We start from the raw sequence: 7,287 nt of genomic DNA on the forward strand, positions 1-7,287 counted from the left end.
AGCAGTGAATTTCAAACACAGATTCAACCACAAACACCAGAAAGGTTTTCCAATGCCTCAAAAAGAAGGGCACATATTGGTAGAAAAATAAGAAAAAAGACATTGAATATCACTTTGAGCAAGCTGAAGTTATTAATTACACATTGGATGGTGTATAAATATACCCGGTCACCTCAAAGATAGTAGTAACTCAGTTACCGGAGAGGAAGGAAACTACTCTAGGATTTCACCATGATGCCAATGGTGACTTTAAAACTGTTACACAGTTTAATGGATGTGATAGGAGAAAACTGAGGATGGATCAACAACATTGTAGTTACTCCACAATACTAATCAGAATTACAGAGTGAAAGGAAGGAAGCTTGTACAGAATAAAAAATATCCTGTTTTCAACAAGGAACATAAGTAATACTGCAAAATAGGTGTCAAAGAAATGCACTTTTTGTCCTGAATACAAAGCATTAAGTTTGTGGCAAATACAACACATCACTGAGTACCACTCTTTATATTTTCAAGCGTGGTGGTGGCTGCATCATGTTATGTTTATGCTTGTCATCGGCAAGGACTAGGGATAAAAATAAATGGAATAGAGCTAAGCACAGGCAAAATACTAGAGGAACACCTTATTTAGTCTGCTTTCCAACAGTCACTGGGAGACAAATTTTCCTTTCAGCAGGACAATAACCTAAAACACAAGGCCCAATATACACTGGAGTTGCTTACCAAGACAGCATTGAATGTTCCTGAGTGGCCTAGTTACAGATTTGACTTAAATTGGCTTGAAAATCTATGCCAAGATTTGAAAATGTCTTGAAGAATTTCTGAAATAATAATGGGAAAAATATTGTATAATCCAGGTGTGCAAAGCTCTTACAGACTCACCCAGAAAGACTCACAGCTGTAACCGCTGCAAAAGGTGCTTCTTACATGTATCTGAATCATGGGTGTGAGTACTTATGTAAATGAAAACATCCATTTTAAATTCAGGCTGCAACACAACAACATGTTGAATAGGCCAAGGGGTGTGAGTACTTTCTGAAGGCACTGTATGTGATGTAGCAGGCAATTTAAAGGGGACAGCTTTTTGCTTGTGAGCGCTACTTTCACTACTTACACTAAAAGGTACACAAATCTACCGCTGAATCCCTATAAATGAATTGAAATCAATAGGGATTATCAACCACCAAAATCACACAAGGTTCCATAGAGAAATTATATTTGCCTCTATCTCTATCTCTCTCTTCTCTCTTGTAGCCTCATAGGAACAATGAGTTTTTATAAAGTTGATACACAAAAACAATTACACAGCATTAACGATATTCGGATCAATGATGACATTGAACATAACATTGTAACGTATTTATAGCTCTAATCATCGTCATCACAGACTGAGGCTGTACAATTAAATGTTGATTCATTCGTTTAGCCTCCGTTTCCAGTCTCCTCCCCTCCTTGATGACGTCACCAATCTCTTAGAGCAGAGCGCTTTTTACAGAACGAGCACTCATCTAAGGGAGCTGTAAAAGAGCAACGTCCGAAGCCCTTTCCCGAAGTTTCCGATACGTTTTGGAACCCGGTCAACCTTTTGATTAGGTGTTCAACATTTTGATTTAGTGTTTACAAACCCTGGTAAGGTATGTCAAGCTTCTAAACTATTTTACATTTCGTTAAACGAGAGAAATGCCAAGATACAGTAGGCCTATTTATGATAACCAACCGATTAAATGATGAAGCACCCAAGTCATCGTATTGGGTTTCCAATACTTTCTGAAGTCATGCCTTACTTGTCGTATCCGTTACATAATGTATAAATGGTTGTATTAATGAGCAATGAATTTAAAAGTCTTCACCATACCCCTGAATAGTCTTTTATGAAACTCTCTTTGTTGAATGTGGCAAATAGCGGTAACTGACACTTCATACCACACCGTTGACCATGTGTAGCCTACTACCACAAGAGCTGTTGCTATGAAACAATATGGGGTTCCCTGTAATGTTTGCAGTGTTGCCAAATAATACATTTTCACCAGCAGCATCATGCCGAGTGGCTCAGCGGTCTAAGGAACTGCATCTCAGTGCTAGAGGCGTCGCTACAGACCCTGGTTCGATTCCAGGCTGTATCGCAACTGGCTAACTCCCATAGGGTAGTTGCACAATTGGCTCAGCGTCCTCCAGGTTAAGGTTTGGCCCGGGGTAGGCCGTCACTGTAAATAAGAATTTGTTATTAACTGACTTGCCTAGTTAAATAAATGAAATAAGAAAATCAACATCACCTTTATGCTATAACATAGTATAAAAATATAGAACTATAGAAACCATCATCATCATACTCTTCTTTCTCTTGTTACCTATTCTCCTCTTCCTCCATTCTTTATTAGCAAATCATATATCATGTCTGTTGTCATAATGAAGGGATATGCTCCTAAATATCACACATTCAATTCAAGGAGAAATAGAAAGTAATGAACGATGTGATTTTCGAAGGTTGTAACATTCATTTACCTTTTACTGCAGTGGGCTAAATCAGGATCACAAAGAGTCATTCTTGGTAGTCATAAACAAATCTACTTTGAAACAAAAGTATACACCTCACACACATGGTTATTGTTTGCATCCCAATTTTACACTTTATATACATCACAGAAAACGGAAATATAACAAAACGGTTTGACTGATTTCCGGGTGTTTAAAAAAAGTCTGTTTATTAATTATGGAATTCTGAAAAATATGAGTAACACTAGTCATTTGACTGAGGAAAAGGGTTACGCTATTGGAGTCTTTCAAATTTGATACAATTTTTTTCCCAAAATGATTTTGAAGCCAGACCATTTATCCTCAGCATTATTTTGGTAATTACATATTCATAGTGTGTGTGTGTGTTATTGTATGTTATTGTGTGTGTGTGTTTGTGTGTGTGTGTGTGTTGTGTGTGTGGCAGCAGAACAGCATTGTTGTTGGTATTGGGAGGCCCTTATTGCCTTTCTCTCAGACTGCATTAGAAGTGGATCAGGGCTTGGGACTGAGACGGGGGCGTGGGTAGCTGCCTGCCTGGGTAGTGAGGGGATTTTAGGCTTATCAAATGACCTTATCCACCAGGGTGCATCCCAAATAGCACCCTATCCCCTATACAGTGCACTACTTTTGACTGTGCACTTTATAGGGAGTAGGGTGTCGTTTGGGACACAAACCAAAGGCTCAGGACGTGTTGGAGAACATGCAGCTCTCACTCACATTTGACATGCCCCTCACGCCTACCCTTTACTGTTGTCACTCAACATTGTGGGCCTTTGACTCGAATGAATGTATCAGACTCTGTCATAGGCCGGTCCTTCCCAAGCACAGTTATGATTCATTAAAGGAAATATCTTGCACCCCATGATTTCAAAGCGATCCAGAATCTATGTTGTTAAACCTGTGACGGGTGAAAAAAGAAATGATCACAATAACATAGTAACTGCACCTTTCATGACTCTCATGACTTTATTAAAGGCTGTTGAATGCAGCTTAGCTCTGCCGTCTCGCTGTGTGACATCAGACACCATTTCATTTCCTGGCTGAGATGATTTAAACCAGAGGGTTTGGGGGATTCTAAGATACAGCAGGAATGTGGGCTGAGAGGTGCTCTACTGTAGTAGACCGGAGACCTGCCTGTAGTTGGTCTGTTTCCCATCAGAGAAGCATCTCCTCTTGCCTTGCTCTCGTCTTGTCCTCCTCTCGTCTTCTCTCCTTTACTGCATCTCTTCCTTCCTGTTTTCTTTTCTTCTTCTCGTCCTCTTCTTAATTAATGGGGGGGGGGGGGGGGGGGGGCATAGGAAAAAGAGGGCTTTGGTTTCAGAAGTAAGACAGAAAAAGCTTAATATCGTTTTTCTACTGGTACAGGGCATATTGCTTTATTTGATCAAATAAAGGAAACTTCACGACAGTGTGACCAGGATAGGAGGGGTGTATTCTTTTGGGAGGGGACTGGAACTGTACTGTGGATTTCACCGTTGTTCACACTGGTGAGGAGGAGCCATAACCTACAGTCAGTCACCTGTCTGTCTAGTCTAATAACTGAGTTTAAGCTGTCTGATGTGTGGAGGGTCAAACTCACAAAAGTTAGGCAGTACACATGGGTTAAGGACAGTGATGGTAAGGTCAGTATAGCAAGGTTAGCCATGCTGTATGTATCTGACCACTACAGTGGTAGAATTATGCAGTGTGCCATTACTCCTATGGGTTTTACAGATCAGCATTTTGGCACTTTGAGACATTAAAGGTCAGATGCAGCCTTTTTATAAATCTCAATATCAAATCATTTCTGGGTAACAATTAAGTACCTTACTGTGATTGTTTAAATTAAATTAGATAGAAACTCTTACACTAAAAGGACATTTTCACAATTTCACAGTATTATTCTAACCTCATAGTGTGGACATACAGTATATAGTTATTTTTGACTGCTATGGGCCTTTAAGACAATGGTTGGAGAAAAGCCCAAATATGTGTCTTTTGACAACAGTACAGTGCATTCGGAAAGTATTCAGACCCCTTGACTTTTTCCACATTTTGTTACGTCGCAGCCTTATTCTAAAATGGATTAAATGTTTATTTGTTCTCCTCAATCTACGCACATTTTCTCATAATGACATAGCAAAAACACGTTTTTAGACATTTTTGCAAAAGTATAAAAAATAAAAACTGAAATATCACATTTACATAAGTATTCAGATCCTTTACTTAGTACTTTGCTGAAACACCTTTGGCAGTGATTACAGCCTTGAGTCTTCTTGAGTATGACGCGAAAAGCTTGGCACACCTGTATTTGGGGAGGTTCTCCCATTCTTCTCTGCAGATCCTCTCAACCTCTGTCAAGTTGGATGTGGAGTGTCACTGCACAGCTAATTTCACGTCTGTCCAGAGATGTTCGATTGCGTTCAAGTCCTGGCTCTGGCTGAGCCACTCGAGGACATTCAGAGACTTGTACCGAAGCCACTCTTGTGTTGTCTAGGCACGTGCTTAGGGTCATTGTTCTGTTGGAAGGTGAACTTTCACTCCAGTCTGATGTCCTAAGCTCTCTGGAGCAGGTTTTCATCAAGGATCTCTCTGTACTCCGTTCATCTTTCCCTCGATCCTTACTGGTCTCCCAGTCGGGCTGTCATACCTTTTACTAAGGAGTGGCTTCTGTCTGGCCACTCTACCATAATGGCCTGATTGGTGGAGTGCTGTAGAGATGGTTGTCCTTCTGGAAGGTTCTTCCATCTCCACAGAGGAACTCTGGAGCTCTGTCAGACTGACCATCGGGTCTTGGTCACCTCCCTGACCAAGGCCCTTCTCCCCAGATTTCTCAGTTTGGCTGTGCGGCCAGCTCTTCTTCCATTTAAGAATCATGGAGGCCACTGTGTTCTTGGGGACCTTCATTGCTGCAGAAATGTTTTGGTACCCTTCCCCAGATATGTGCCTCGACACAATCCTGTCTCGAAGCTCTACAGACAATTCCTTCAACCTCTTGGCTTGGTTTTTGCTCTGACATGCACGGTCAACTGTGGGACCTTTTATAGACAGGTGTGGGCCTTTCCAAATCATGTTTAATCAATTGAATTTACTACAGGTGGACTCCAATCAAGTTGGAGAAACATCTCAAGGATGATCAATGGAAACAGGATGCACCTGCCTGAATTTCGAGTCTCGTAGAAAAGGGTCTGAATACTTTTTTGTTTTTAATACATTTGCTAAAATGTCTAAAAAGCTGTTTTCACTTTGTCATTATATTATTTCATATTTATTTTGTGTAGATTGATGAGGATTTTTAAAAATGAAATTCGTTTTTAGAATAAGGCTGTAACGTAATTTTTTTTGGGGGGGGGGAAGTCAAGGGGTCTGAATACTTCCGAATGCACTGTATATATCTCTTTATACCATGGCAGTGTTGAATACTTGTTTCTGATTGGCTTGAAGGCAAGAGCATTCTAGAGAGTGCATTATTTCCCTGTAACACACTGTATGTCAAAACGGGAGAATTCAATGCCTAGAGTTCATTTTTACATGTTCTATGTTTACGCTGCTTTTGAAAGCAAAAGTGGCATTGTTGAATTTGATTTCCATGTTAGCAAGGTAGTTGGGTTAGCAAAACTAGCAAGTCTATTTGTTTCGTTACCAAAACAAATACTGCAGCTATCTGGTAAACTTGCTAGCTATTTCAGTGGATGTCGAATACATTTGTACCTGCAAATTAACACATTTTTAGCATTCCTTGGAAAATAATGCAACTCCCTAGCACATCGTGGAAAATACCTTCCACGTCGGTTGTTATTTTCCATATAGCGCACAGCCCCTCGTTGATTTACCCTTTTGTGTGTATGTAAACAGGAACTGAGAGCACTTGAGCAGGATATAAACTCTATTGAGCTAAAACTGCTCACACAGAATGACCCTGGTCTTGCACCGAATTTTGCAAGACAAAATACATAAACTGGGGTTCCTATATGAGAGGGTGAAAGGGGCCTTGGTCATGTCTCTTTTAATACTCTCAGGGACATGGTATGACAAAATATCCTGGCGCGTAAAAATAAATCAATTGGAACATTCGGTTGGGAGTTTGACCTCCCAATAAAGGTGATTTTAACATTCAAATGATCTTCCTCTTCTCCTCTTCACTCTCTCTCCTGCCATCTCAGAGCTGTGAAGAGCAAACGGTGTCACAGTCCTCAAAAGCCTCAATCCAGCCTCCCCATTAATGGCTGCAGGTAGCCTAGCGGTTAGAGCGTTTGGCTGGTAACTGAAAGGTAGCTATTTTGAATGCCCAAGGTGAAAAATCTGTTGACGTGCCCTTGAGCAATGCACCTAATCCTAATTTCTTCAGTGGCTCTGTTGATAATGGCTGACCCTGGCTGTGACCCCACTTTCAGGGGGAGTTGAGATGTGCACATTTCCATTTTTACATGTGTATAATACACACTTGTACATGTGTGAAACAGAACCAATATGTATGAGTATTATTAGGGCTGGGAATCGCTAGGGACCTCACAATATGATATTAGCACGATACTTTTGTGCTGACAAGATATGTATTGCGATTCTATATGTATTGTGATTCAATTCTATCATTTTATTGTGATTCGATGTTCCAAACATATGTCTGCTGCGGAGGGACAAGAGAGAGCCATGAGAAAACAAGTTTTCATCTGTCATGGCAATAAAAGTGCTGGAAACAAATGGTCTTCCTGTTTAAAAAGAAGATGGAGAACAAGCTATGAATGAAATATTTTTTTGGTGCCGGACCGGTACAGCCAACTAGCGCAAAAAAAT

The 7,287-nt window shown here is 40.4% G+C and overlaps 1 protein-coding gene across 2 annotated transcripts in view; it reads left to right on the forward strand.

Moving 5' to 3' along the window:
- Window positions 1-1,474: 1,474 nt before the first annotated feature.
- LOC110527535 (SH3 domain-binding protein 4-A) overlaps window positions 1,475-7,287 on the forward strand; it is a 27,400-nt gene continuing 21,587 nt past the window's right edge. Inside the window, exon 1 of one of the 2 annotated variants that reach the window (XM_021608878.3) lies at window positions 1,475-1,634. The gene's annotated coding sequence lies outside the window, so the exon portion shown is untranslated. The remainder of the gene's footprint in view (window positions 1,635-7,287) is intronic. The other variant, XM_021608879.3, reaches the window with a different exon arrangement.

The sequence above is a fragment of the Oncorhynchus mykiss genome, chromosome 7, assembly GCF_057628025.1.
Source record: "Oncorhynchus mykiss isolate SJ-2025 chromosome 7, ASM5762802v1, whole genome shotgun sequence".
In the NCBI taxonomy this organism is placed as follows: Eukaryota; Metazoa; Chordata; class Actinopteri; order Salmoniformes; family Salmonidae; genus Oncorhynchus; species Oncorhynchus mykiss.